Source organism: Castor canadensis, chromosome 19, assembly GCF_047511655.1.
Source record: "Castor canadensis chromosome 19, mCasCan1.hap1v2, whole genome shotgun sequence".
NCBI lineage: Eukaryota > Metazoa > Chordata > Mammalia > Rodentia > Castoridae > Castor > Castor canadensis.
In genome coordinates, this window is record NC_133404.1 from 24,238,966 (window position 1) to 24,252,884 (window position 13,919).

The 13,919-nt window shown below is 40.9% G+C and overlaps 1 long non-coding RNA gene across 1 annotated transcript in view; it reads left to right on the top strand.

Moving 5' to 3' along the window:
- Nucleotides 1-13,262, top strand: part of LOC141419236 (uncharacterized) — a 58,337-nt gene extending 45,075 nt beyond the window's left edge. The window contains exons 2-3 of the long non-coding RNA XR_012443982.1: nucleotides 11,019-11,113; nucleotides 12,322-13,262. This is a non-coding gene — a long non-coding RNA (uncharacterized lncRNA). The remainder of the gene's footprint in view (nucleotides 1-11,018; nucleotides 11,114-12,321) is intronic.
- The last annotated feature ends 657 nt before the right edge of the window (nucleotides 13,263-13,919 follow it).

The window sequence follows — 13,919 nt, forward strand, 5'->3', positions numbered from 1 at the left end:
TCTTTATAGCATAATCACCCAGTGCCTTAGCTTCAAGGAGGCAGAACTAGTTTCAGACAGAGCCCATCCTTAACAGGGGTGAACCTGGACAAGTTATTTGACCTCTTAGGGTCTTTCCAGCATCCCCACTTATTCTCTGGGATTATTTTAATTTCTGTGTCCATGCCAGCTATCATGGCTATAGGTCCATAATCATCTGTGTTTCCAATGAACCATAATAGCTGGTGTCACCTGTTGCTAATGCAAATAGTTGGAGATGGGGAAAGCCAGTAGCCAGAAGCTTAGGCTTGGCAAGAGAAGAATAAATATAATCAGTCCCACTTTTTAAAAAGTTAGAGATACATCAATCACAGGAAGAAATGTAAAAGACACTTCATTACCAAACAGAGACACACAGATAAGTACAGGCACATTAGAGAGGTAAATACATAGAGTAATATGCAAACGTGTACACACACACATACACAAAGAAACAGCAGTGTCACAGATCCACAAAAGTGCACATGAGCAAAACCAGACCTAGTGCTCTGAATATCTCTGTTCCCTGAATTCCTCTATTGAAACTGCAACTCCAGTGTGATGGTGTTAGTCATGTCATGAGGTTAGTAACATCTGGAGTAGAATTAGTATAGTTAGCAGGAGAACCCAGAGAGCTCCTGGCCATGTGAAGTCAGGGAGAAGGTATAGTTTATGATTCAGAAAACTAATCCCCATCAGAGAGTGGTCTGTTGGCTGTTTGGGTCTAATTTTCTTTTCCTGAGACTGCCTCACATTTTTATTACCTTCCTTTTGGGTTGGATACCCTTTTTCATTTCTTTGGGTATAAGCTTAATTGATGAGTGTATGGTAAATCTATTTTAACTCCTTGTGACAGCACCAAAGTACTCTACACATAGTCTGCACCATTTTATACTGTCACAGCAATGATTAGGAGTTCCAAATCCTGTGCATCCTTACTTTTTGTTGTTGTTTTTGGTGGTACTGGGGTTTGACTCAGGGATTCATGGTTGCTAAACAGGCACTCTACCTTCTGAGCCACTCCATCAGCCTATTTTGGTGTTCAGTATATTCTTTGTAAGACCTCTTGAGCTACTGCTCAGGCTGGCTTCAAACCACATACTCCTGATTTCTGCCATCTGAGTAGCTAGGATTACAGGAATGAGCCACTGTTGCCCAGCTAACACTTGTTTTAATCATTTTCTTTGTTGGACTGGGATTTTGAGCTCAGGACTTTGTACTTACAAAGCAGGCCCTCTACAGCTTGAGCCACACCACAGTCCATTTTCCACTGGTTATTTTGGAGATGGGGGTCTCATGAACTATGTCCCTGGACTGGCCTCAAATTGAGACCCTTCCAATCTCAACCTCCCAAGTAGATCGGATTACAGGCATAGAAAATCAGTGTCCAGCTAGTTTTAATCATTTTGATTGTAACTATTCTAGTAGCAGTGAAGGTGGTTTTGATGATAAGCATACTTTTTTTGTTTGTTGGCAAAGTGTATATTCCTTTGTTAATTGTTGATGGGTTTATTTATATTTTGTCCTTGTGTCATAAATGTTGTTTGTATATTTCAGATAACAGACTCTCTTCAGATATTTAATATGAATTTTTTTCTTCCATTTTGTGTGCTATTATGACATAATCCTAAATAAATATTTGATCTCTATTCTCACTTTCTGGCAATTATCTTTTGAGCCTTGAGACTGTCTAAGGGACTAGTCTGTTTGTAAGCTAGTGAGGTGACTGATGGTTTAGTTCTTTTTTCTGAGGTTTTCCATATCCTGGCTGTTTTCTTCTTTATTGTTGTCTATTTTTGTCCTGAGTTCATTTATCCATTTATTCATTGTGTTCTCTCTTTCACTTTGGTGTTTATACAGTGCTTCTATGGTTTCCTTTATTTCTTCTTTTGCTTTTTCAAATTCTCTATTTTTATTGTCTTGGAATTTCTTGAGTGTCTCCTGTACATTTTGGTTGACCCTATCCAGTATCATCTCTATAAAATTCTCATTGAGTACTTGTAGTATGTCTTCTTTTAAATTATTCTTGTAGGCTTCATTGGGTCCTTTGGCATAGTTTATCTTCATTTTGTTGGAGTCTGGCTCTGAGTTTCTGTTCTCTTCATTCCCCTCTGGTTCCTGTACTAATTTTTTGCTGTGGGGAAACTGGTTTCCTTGTTTTTTCTGTCTTCCTGTCATTGTCCTTGGTGTTGTTACTGTCCCTGTACTGTGTGTAATTAAGTATTTTCTAGCTTGTAATAATAACAATGGTAATATTGAGAACGGAAGAGTGAGCTGAGATGGAAAGCAAGAAGTTAAAGAAAAGGGGAAAACAAATATACAGACAAGAGGGAGAAAGCAGAACAAGGTATCAGACAAGAGAGTTTCAAAGGTATAAACAGGGAGTGTTAGTGTACTAATCGACAGTAAGCTGAACAGACAATAGAGAGACAGAGAGAGGATTGAAAATCAAAGATAAAAAAAATAAAAAATAAGTATATGAAAGTAATAGCTATTTATAAAAATGAATTAAAATAAAATGGAAAATAGGAAATTAAAAAAAAAAAAAAAAAACCAAAAAACTTCCAAGTTTATATGCAATGCAATTTCAGTCTTAATAATTTGGATGTCCGTCTTAATCTCCAGTCCTGGAGTTGGTGCCTCAGATGTTGTTCTGTAGTTGTCTCATCAAAGGGGATGCATAAAGTAGAACAAAACTACACTCACACACACACAGAAGAAAAAATAAAAAAAAAAAGCCCACCAAGTGTCCCCAGTTCAAATGCAATAGTTTCAGTAAGTTTTTCGGCTTGCAGGTGTAATTCGGTTGTTCTCTCATCAAAGGTAGGGAGAAAAAGAAAAAAAAGCGTCTGGAGGCAGTTCTGAGAGTGGTATCTGCAACTGTGGCTCGCCTGCCTGCTGCTCTCAGCCTGTAGCTGGTGGCGTTATTTATGCAGATCTCTGGGGTGAGCTTAGCACTCACCTGGTCCCACAGGCTTTGTTTGCTCAGAGTTCTCCTGTGCGGGGGAGGGGGGCCTCTGCTACAGGCTTTTCCCTTTCCAAGCACTGGGAAAGGCGACACTGCCCCGCGTTGTCAGGCCTGCGTGTTTGTTTACAGTTCACGTGGGAAGTGGGTCTTCCCTCCTCTCACAAGCGTCCCCGCTCCTGGTTGCTGGGCGCGCCCCGCTCCCGCCAGAGCCTCTCTGGCCCGCCCGGCTCGTTTCTTTACAGTCCCGGGAAGGATTCCCTTCCCCCAATCTTCAGCGCTCAGGGCGCCCCACCCTCTTTCCAGCGTGTCTTAACTGTTCTTATTGCTTAGTACTCAGTTTCTCTTTTTTTCCCGGGTGGAGGTCAGTCTGTCCAGGGGGCTATGCTGCTCTGGCCCAGGCTTGTCTGTGGGGGAACCGCGGTACCGCGAAGCTCACCTGGTCCGCGTCTTCCCAAGCCGTGTGGGCGCCGGCCACTGCCGGCCCGGGGGCCTCCTCGGTTCTCCGTTTAACGTGAAGTGGAGATTCTCTGCACCGGCTGGAGATGTGGAGGAGTCAAAGTTATGCCTTTTCTCGGTGATTATGCCTGCAAAGTGTGTCTCCAGCGTCTCTCCAAGATTTCACTATAGGAGGCTCGCTTACTGCTTCCTACCTCTAGCCGCCATCTTGGAATCCGTGACTGATGGTTTAGGCCCCTCAATAGCCCTGATGCCTGGTTGCAGAGAAAAACATCATGTGATCAAATGGTAGAAATTTTGAGGCCTGTCCATTTATATGCATTGTGCATAGGGTCAGGACATTGATGTGATCACTACTGATCAATGACTTAGTCAATGATTAATCCATTAAGAAACCTGCAGAGACATCTGAAGGGACAGGGTTTGTAAAACTTCAATATTACTGAACACAGGGAGATGAAGGAAGGGTGCTGCCAAGTGAGGACATGTAAACTTTATCCCTGTGCTACTTATCTTTGCCCATGTATATCCTCTTCTGGCTATTCATTTGTTCTGCAGTGAATCAACAGTCATAATTTCACTCTTTTCATGGTCTGTGGGCCACTCCACTTTTTTGTTTCGATATATTGCATATAATTTTGATGAGTTTCTTTACTAACACTAATGGTATTTTATAGATCTGTCAAGATTTTTCTGTACATAGTGTTAGGTGATCCAAGGCATGAGAATATAGATTTTGCTTTCACTTTTGTGTATGGATGTGTTTAATTTCACTTTTTGTTTTTATGTTTTGAGAGTACAGGGGCTTGAACTCACAGTTCATAGGTAGGCCCTCTGTCACTTTAGCTGCCCTCAGCCTTTTTTGCTTTAGTTATTTTTCAGATAAAGTTTTATGCTTTTCACCAGAGTTGACCTTGAAAAGCGATCCTGCTTTCTCCATCTCCCAAGTAGCTAGGCTCAGGCATAACCTACCCTGCTTGGCCTGATTTCTTTAATTTCCTTTTTCTGTCACCACCCTTCAGCCTACTGCTACCATATCTGTCCTCCCCCTTCCCTGTTCCCTGTGTTGTGCAGGCCTAACTATGACTACATGTTCTACTGTGAATCGTGTCCCCATCCCAATTTAGGGGGTTGATCTTCAGCTGGGCTCTTCCGCATGGGGCTCCCACCATTAGACCTGTCATTTCACCTGCCTCCAGGAATGGACATAAACATAGCTTAAATCCTCATGCTTTGACATTCACAGTCCTGAGTGGTGACACATGCTTTTAAAGTGCCCTGATGTATAGTCTTTTCCTGGGCCAAATATTGTGACCAATGGCTTAGGATCCCTCTCTTCCTCAAAAGTCAAACGGAGTTACCCAGTAATCCTGAGATAACACTCCTCCCATTGGGTCATTTCTCACTGGGTAGGCAACACTGCACATGCCCAGTATGACAGGTGCCATTTGGTGGTGGTGATCAGTGGCAGCAGGATTTCTTAGAAGCCATTCCCACAAACTTATTTGGCTCAGATTCATCCTTCACAGCCTACCCCCAATCCTTAACAAATCTTCTTCAAGAAATGAATCATGCCCTTAACATAGAGTAAAAAGTTTCTTGAATATTAACTGCTCCTCCTTCAAATTCTGCATTGTATATTTGTACAAAGCAGAATGGGTGTATGCCCACAGCCTTGTGTCAGAGTTGACAGGATGCTCCACATGCCATTGCATGCAGTTGGTCTTCATCCTAAACCAGGAGGAGAAATTCTTACCTGATTTCATAGATGAGAGTTTTGATTCTCAAGTGGAGCACCTTTCTAGGACATACGGTGTGTCTGAGCAAAGAGCCCATGCCCCTAACCATCAGATGTCCTACCTCAGCACATGTCAGCATCTCCCTATTGCCTGGATGTGTTGCCTCTTTGGGCATTCACTGTAAAACCAGAAGTCTGCTTCTCACTTTCTCCATGATGGGCTGTGATTGTGCTCGATACAGGACCCACATGCTGTGCTTTGGTCTTCAGTCTGCAGCTACATAGTACTCATGGTTTTCCATCATGGTCAGTGGATTTGGTACTCCCGAAATATGCAACTCAAACAGTGAAAATTTGTTAAAATTGATAATTAAACTGACATAATAAACAGTGAAAAATGCAACAGGAAAAGTAAAACAGATATTTTCTGGGGCGGGGGGGGAGGTATACTTCTGATGCAGGCGCTGATGCTAGGTAGATTTCATCAGGTGATACCAAGAGCAGCGGTAGAACTTGCTCTACCATTGTAGCAACCAAAAGATGTTCTGGCAGACTTAGATTAGCATTTGACTTGACTCTATCTACTAGAGGTAGTTTTTCCTCTACATGTAAAAGTGGTTCAATTTTAGCTAATGTTGGCTTAGGCAACTAGAGATCCATAATAGCCAGATGTTTTTTCCACGGCTGGAGAATTGTCTGTGTCAGCTGCTATGCTCAAAGCCAGGTGGAGATGTGCAAAGCCAGGTGGAGACTCACAGAAGTGTTAAGGTATTCTGGCCTTTCTGCCCCAGAAACAACCTGCAATATCTTCACAAGTGACACAGAATGCTGTGGTGGCTCTCGACCTCCATATAGTTCTAGAGAAGAAACTTGTAGTAGTTGGAGTTGCTGGTATTACAGATGGAAGCTTTTGCTTGAGCTCAGATCAACGTTCTATGCAAGCTCCAAGTCTATGGCTGGAAACAGATGCACTGCTAGTGCAGGCAGCTCTAGAAGGTTAAGTTGCACTGCACTTGCAAAAGGAGACAAGATTCCCTTGATGAGTGGCTTTGCCTGAGCCTTTCCATACAGAAGGAAGACCTTGCTTGCCAGATTAGTCCCAGTCCCTCATGTAGCAATAAGATATCTTCCCAGACTGGGATCCACAATTGCCTACTGGCCTGACACCGTTTTTGTTTTGGAGTCTCCTTCCAGTGTGGCCCACTATCCACATACTTACATGTTCTCAGGCACTTGCCTAAAGCCTTCTTACTATTATTGATCTCTACCTCACAGGATTCCAGGTCCTCCAGCTGGGTCAGGACGTGGATACAGATTGTCAGCTCTGAGCATGAGGGTGTGTTGAGCAGCAAATAGGCCATCAGCTAGTTAAAGATGTCCAAGTCTTTGGACGTGTAAAAATTCTCAGGGTTCTTACCATCCATGTTCCCAGGAAGGAGCACATGGTACTAGGGACATGTTGGTTAGTAGTGTCACATCCTGACCTCTCCTTCCTAGTCCTCAAACGGCCCCATGCCAGCATGACCATGCAGAGGTATACAGTCTCGAGCAGCTGGGAATTTTGGGGAGATGTGTGAGGCCCATGTAAAAACGGAGTGCTCACCTCACCTCCTGCCCATGCCCTCATGGCAGATAGTGCAGGGAAAGCCTGGCTTGGATGGATGTTGGTAGGTATAGATTTTCACAGGAGCTGGCTCTGAGCTTCAAGATCTCCTAGGCTGTCTTGATACCCAAGACTCCACCCACAGCTCTGTATTTTTCTACCTGTAGGATGAACCCTCAGGCTTCATCCCTGTAAGTTGAAATGATAAAGCTCATCTTCCCTCCATTGCCAGCCCCCTAACATCCCCAAGGATGGAGTCCATTCACTTCTTTATTTGCTCATCCTCCTCACAATCAAAGTGGAAATATCCATACCTACAAGAAGCCAGGAAGGCATCATATAATGTTCTGACATTTAGGTGAATGGGTTAATTCCCAGGTGGGAATGAAAATCTTGGAAGGGATGGAAAATTTGTCTGTACTCTTCCCTGAATTGCATACTGAGTGACTACACATTGTACCTGATTCATAAACAGTTGTGCAGTTAGTGAATCTGACCATCTTCTTCCCAGATATCTCAGTGTGCACAATGGCCCACACAAGTCATTTTTGTTTTTGTGGGAGAAAAGGTACAGTTTAAACTCAGTATATAATGCTTGCTAGGCATCATTCTGTTGCTTGTGCAATTCCCCCAGTCTACACTCACATTTTAAAGACTAGATCCAGCACCTGCAGTGTGGTAGAGAACCTTTAGTAGGCACACAGGAAGGCAGAAACCAAGAAGGGGCCCCTGCTCTGTAGGGCAGGCACCAGGTGGTTCACAAGCTGCTCCAGCAGGCCAGGCTCGAGGGTCCTCACCCTGCAGGGCTCACCCAGGGTAGGAATAGACTCAGTTTCACCCTGAGGGGCAATCAAGGAGGAACAGTTTAAACATGGAAACTGTAGCAAACTGAAAAATTACTCATTGCAATATAGTGAAGTGAAAACTGCACAGAAAAGATTATCCTCAGTATTCAAACCTAAAAACCATACATGATATTGGGTATGGAAGGGGGGCAGTCAGAACAGTTGCTTGGTCTATTTGCATCTCCCCTTGACAGCTTTGTGTCCCCTTAGAGTCCTTCTGGAAAAATGGCCAGGAGTACCTGGTTTGGTGCCAAGGCCTGATCCAGAATCTCCTGAGGTAGACAAGGCACCCATTCTGGGCTTCCTCTGGAGGCAGAGGAAGTTGGGAGACAGCAAGAGAACATCCTGCTCTCTACAGGGTTTCTGGCCTGAACTGGCTCTAACTGACTCTGGAATGTGGCTGCCTGTCTCCCAGGGTTCCATGTTCTGTTGGGTCATTGTCTAGGAATTAGGATCACCTCTTGGGGTCCCTTAACCTGAGCAAGACCCTCCCAAAGATCCCCTTGCTACTGAAAGCTCACTCTCACATCACCATGTGCACATCTGGATATAGTTTACCAACACACTGTCCTACTCAACTATCCACAGGAAGGCCTGAGTGCATCTACTGCCTCAGCTTCAAAACTGACCTAGCTGATCCAGCCCTTCTTTTTTCACATATATGTGTGCCTGGACAGGTCTCTTTGCCTTTCACAACTTCACCAGCATTCCCATTTGCTCCCTGAAGATTATTTTAGCATGTGTCCTAGGATGATGTCAGGTATACACACCCATAAATAGCTGTGAACAGTGCTGGTATCAGCTGTTTCTAATGAAAAAACTTGGTGATGAGACCATTACAGAAATTGATTGAAAATACACATTCATTTCCACGTGGACAAATAGGTACACATAAACATATGCAGGGACTCTTAGCACACACAGACATACAAATGCAGGTGCATAAGTACACACTCACAAAGCCAGAGGCAAATGCAGATAGCCATACAAGTGCACAGGAACAAGAGAATGAGGTTAGGATTCAGACTAAGATTAATCTTAAGGGAATAGGATGAGTCTTAAGGTTAGCATTAAGAATAGGGTCAGGGTTAGGTTCTAATCAAGGTTAGAGACTGGGTCTGGATTAGGGTCAGTTTCAGGGTTACAGTGATCGTCACAAGGTTCAGGGGCAGGCTCAGGTTTTAGTTAGTGTTATGCTTAGGGACAGTGTTGTAGGGGTAATTTTTGCATAGGAGTTAAAGTGCAGCTTTAGTACAGCATCCTAGGCTCTAAGGAAGCCATGTATAGTCAATGGCTGCTCTGTCTGGGTAAATTAAGGGTGACTATGGGACAGTTGGGACAGAGTAAGCTGATCTTTGACCAGAAGGGCACCCTCCTCCCTGGTAGCATGTTTCCATGTGTGTGTGTCATATGTACTGGTTTAAAATCAAGTAGTTGTTCTTCCTGAGCACCAGCAAGGCTAAAGATAGCCCAGTCTGAAAAAAAGAAAGAGCCATAATACTAGCACCCCTGAGTGGAATTGGTCTTTACCGTATAGGTGACTTGCTGGAGTGACCCAGATGTGGGAGGCAGTGGTGGCAGCCTTGTTCTTCCTGGTCACTGGAAACTACTTAGGTGTCCACAGCCCCATCAGACTGGGCCTGGCAGAGATTAGTTCCACACTGGCAAATAGGCTGTTGACAAAACGAAATTTTTTGTGTGCATGTAGACACTGACATTCCTTAAAAAGAATCTGCATCACCATCTGCAATACAGGCATACCAGTTTCAGAATTATTAATCCAAAAACCCTTAGACACCAAATTTACTGGTGAAACAGCCAAACTAATTTATAAATATTTTGTACTTTAGCATTAGAATCTCCATTTAATTCCTAGTAACTTAGGTCCATCCCTTTTCCTTTGTTCCCTTCAGTAAAATAATTTCTTGCATTTGTATTCAGTAATAATATTTTGTCTGCATTTCTCTGGGATTTCTTGACATACTATGCTCCATCTTTGCTTTAGAGTTTATTTTACCTTTTGCAAACTGATATCAGGCATCCACAATTACAGTACCAGAGAAAATACTGTAACGGCTCTAAATAAGTCCTCTGAATTTATGTGTTCCATACTCCTGTCTCCCAGATCCTGGTAAATCTATTCTCTCCATATTTATGACTTTCCCAGAGTATCATATGAATGAACTTACATGGTGTCTTGCCCTGTCTAATTTGCTATTTTCACTAAGAAATGTGCCTTTTAGGTCAGTGAAGTATTTTTCATGGTTGTTTAAATTTGCATTTCTTCTAGGAATAGGATAAAATGTATTTGTCACCTTTTCATGTGCTGATTGAACACAAGAGTTCAGAGCAACATCTATTCAAATAATTTGTCTGTTTAATTGGACTGTTGCTCCTTTATTTTTGTGTTGTAAGGTTATTTTATATATCCTAGATAGACACTCGTATTATTTATGTGACTTGCAAAGACTCTTCATTTATTTGGGTGTCTTTTCACTTTAATGGTGTACCTTGTATCATAAGAGACTTTAATTCTGATACAGTTCAATGTAATTTTCTTCTGTCCCTTGTGCTTTTGGTATCCTATCCTAGAAAATATTATATAACTTAGGCCCACAAAGATGTCTTGCTATCATGTCTTTATGTGTTTGGGAATGTATTTCTATGTCCTCTTGTTTGGATTTTGCCTGTCCAACATTTACATTTATACATATGATCAGTTTTTGGTGAACTATGTATATAATGTGAGGAAGGAGTCCAGTTAGAATTGTAGATACCCAATTATCCCAGCAGCATTTGATGGAAAAAATTCTTATGCAATGTATTGACTTGGCAATGGTGAAAATCTGTTATGCCTATTTCATTCATCCATGTGTCTAACCTTATTTCAGTATGACAAAAACCAGATTATTATTGAATTATAGTAAATCTTTAAATAGTACACCAAATTTGCTGTTTTACAAGATTATTTTGAATGTTGTAGATGTGTTGCATTTTCATAAGAATCATAAAATCTGTTTGTCAATTTGGACAAAAAGATACCATCTGGGATTTTGAAAAGGAATTCCAATTAAACTGAAGATACACTTGATAGTATTTCCATATGAATTATTAATTATTGTTCTCCTGGACTAGATATGGTTGACTACATTGCCAAAAGATTCATGTGTTAGAAGGTTGGTCTTCAGTGTACTGGTTTTGACAGGTGTCGGAACCTCTAAGAACTGGGGTCTAGAAGAAGATGATCATATCATGAGAAGTGCCACTTTTGTAAGTGACTCATGTTCTCATGGAACCCCAGTTAGTTTCCATAGTAATAAGTTGTCATCAAAGGTCAATTCTGGCATGAATCTCATTATCTCCGATCTCACCATATGATGTCTTCTACAGGCTTTTCATCCCCTATGACCCAATCCACCATTAGACCCTCACCATGGTCCTCTCATGTGACACAGTCTGATCATGGACATTCAGCCTCGAAAACTGTGAGCTAAATAAATTTCTTATCTTTATGATGTATCCAGTCTTAAGTATTTTATTATAACCACTGAAAACAGATTAATTCACCATCTAGTCACTGAACATCAAATGTTTCCATTTATTTAGCATTTCATTAATTTTGTTCAGTAAATTTTATTGCTTTCACTGTACATGCCTTCTACATTTTTTATATTTATTTCCAATTTTTCCTTTAGGAATCTATTTTAATTGAAACATTTGTTTGAGTTTTATTTTATTTTATTTTTTGGTAGTACTGGGGCTGGAACTCAGGGCCTTGCCCTTGGTAAGCAGCCACTCTATCACTTGAGGCACTCTGTCAATTCAATTGAGTTTTATTGTAGATTGTTTGTTGCTAGCTACTGTATATAAATATAATTATTTTATATTGACATTGTATATTACAACCTTGCTGAAATTGGAGTTTTTAAATTCTTTTTTATGTTTTAATAATATTTGAATTTTTTAGAATACTTAAAATTTTCTCCATACAAACTCAAGTCATTTGCAAACAGAGATAGTCTGTGTTTCCAATCTAGACACCTCATATTCATTTTACTATCATGAATGCCTAGGCTACCCCCCTGCATAGAATGTTGAGTAGTCCTGATATGAGTGGACATCTTTGTCTTATTTCTAGTCATTGGGGAAAATATAGAGACTTTAACATAATTTATGATGTTATGTGATTTTTTTTGTTGTCCATGTTCTTTTAAGATGAAGAAAGTTCCCACATAGCTGCCTATTCACATCCATAGCTCTCTGTTGGTCAGCTCCAGGGTTGTATCCATAAATCATGTCTACAAAGCCTTCTGAAGGTCATGGGAATGCATATTGTACTTACATGGACTTCCATAAGGTCACCACCCATGATTTTACTGTTTATAACATGGAGTATATCCTTATGCCCACATAGATAATGAAATCTGAGATCCTCCCTCCTTAATACCTGCGTGAGAATTCGAGTTTGACTTTGAAAAAAGTTTCTCATTTCTGGTATTTAGGCATTGTTGTTTTCAGCACATGTAATACAAGAAACCTTCTGGCACCTAGCATTATACTTCTCTCTGAGACATGACAGCTTCCTTTATATCCCACATTTTAACATGTTTAATTATTGCATTCATTTCGTTATAACTGATTTTTTTATCAAATTTAAATGTTTTATCCAATCTTCGTTTCTTTTTCATTTCAGTGAAAACTTTTCCATGTATCATGATATACACTGAATATCATCCATCCCTACACTCTGGGCAAAACAAGGCAAGTAAAATATTACAAATGAACCAGAAGAGTATTTGGAGAAGGAATGCTCCATCTCATAAGAGTAAATCAAGATCCCTGAGTTCTGACTGCCCACAGTTAGAACCAGAATGGTGATAACTCAAGACTTTACCAGCATGATGTCACGGACACAGATGGTACAGTACTAAACATAAAGTCACCTGACATGACTCACTGATAGTATGAATTATAGAACTTCCAACAATGTACTAAGCCAGCAGATTTTATTAAGGCTAGCCTTGCAACCATATGTGTCAGAGAAGTCATTTTTCTTGTATTTTTTCGGGGAGACAGGACTGGAGTTTGAACTCAGGGCTTTGCACTTGCGAGGTAGGTACTGTACTGCTTGAGCCAGACCTCCTGTCCATTTCACTCTGATTATTTTGGAGATGGGTCTGAAGAACTCTTTGCCTAAGCTGGCCTCAAATCGTGATCCTCCCAATCTCGGTCTCCAATTAGCTAGAATTACAGGCGTGAGCCACCAGCATCAGGCTCACACTTTCTTTTTCAATATGAATATTTTATATTTATTTTTCTCACCTATTGACTTAGGCTCCATTGCCCAGCACAATGATGAAACAAGATTGGGCATCTTTATCATGATTCTAACCTTTAAAAAATCACAAAGACTGTCAAGACACCCTTTGTTTTATGTTAATTTTCATGGATGGCCATCTCCAGTAAAATTCCCTTCTTTGACTAATCTGTTTAGTGTTTTTGCATCAATGGATTTTTGGTTTGTCAACTATTTATTCACCATACTTATAGGTAAACATGTTGTTTATTCTGTTCATACATTGCATTGTTTTGTATCATATTGATTATTTTTTGGACATTGAAGAAAACTTGCTTTCTTAAATAAAATCCCCTTGTTTAATTGCTTTTACATGTTGATGAATTGTTTTCCTAGTGTTTCTTTGGGATGTACCCTGTCTTTATAAGACGTATTGATTTTTGTCCTTGTTATAATGTCTTTGAGTCATTTCATTCGTAAGGTAAACTGCCCTAACAGAATGCATTTGGAAGCTTTCTCTTCTCAATTATTTCATTTTGTTTTATTTTCAATAAGAACCATGTATCATTAAGAACCATGTATTCCATTGACACTTGCATAGTAGAAATATGCTATCCATCACCAAGCCCTAAGGTCAAAGACAGAGATGGTACCACAATCCAGATTATATAGGTACCCAAACAGTTGTAAACATTTGGAGTGTCCAGAAAATACACTTATAATCCCCAGTTATATGAAAGGTGAAATTAAGTGAGAGACACTTGTGCTGTGTATAGATGTTAAAATTGTGGTAGAAAACAAAAGGACAACAAGGCACAACATATCCCAAACCCCCATGCAGTGCTTTAGGATGGACAAAGGTGGAATGGTAATTCTCTACATGTGCTGCTTAAACAAAGACCACCAGTGCAGGAAAGACTGTGCACTCACCTCGCATAGTTCCCGCTTAGCCCCACAGCTCTCTGCTGGGCAGCAGAAGGCCCATGTCCTAGAAG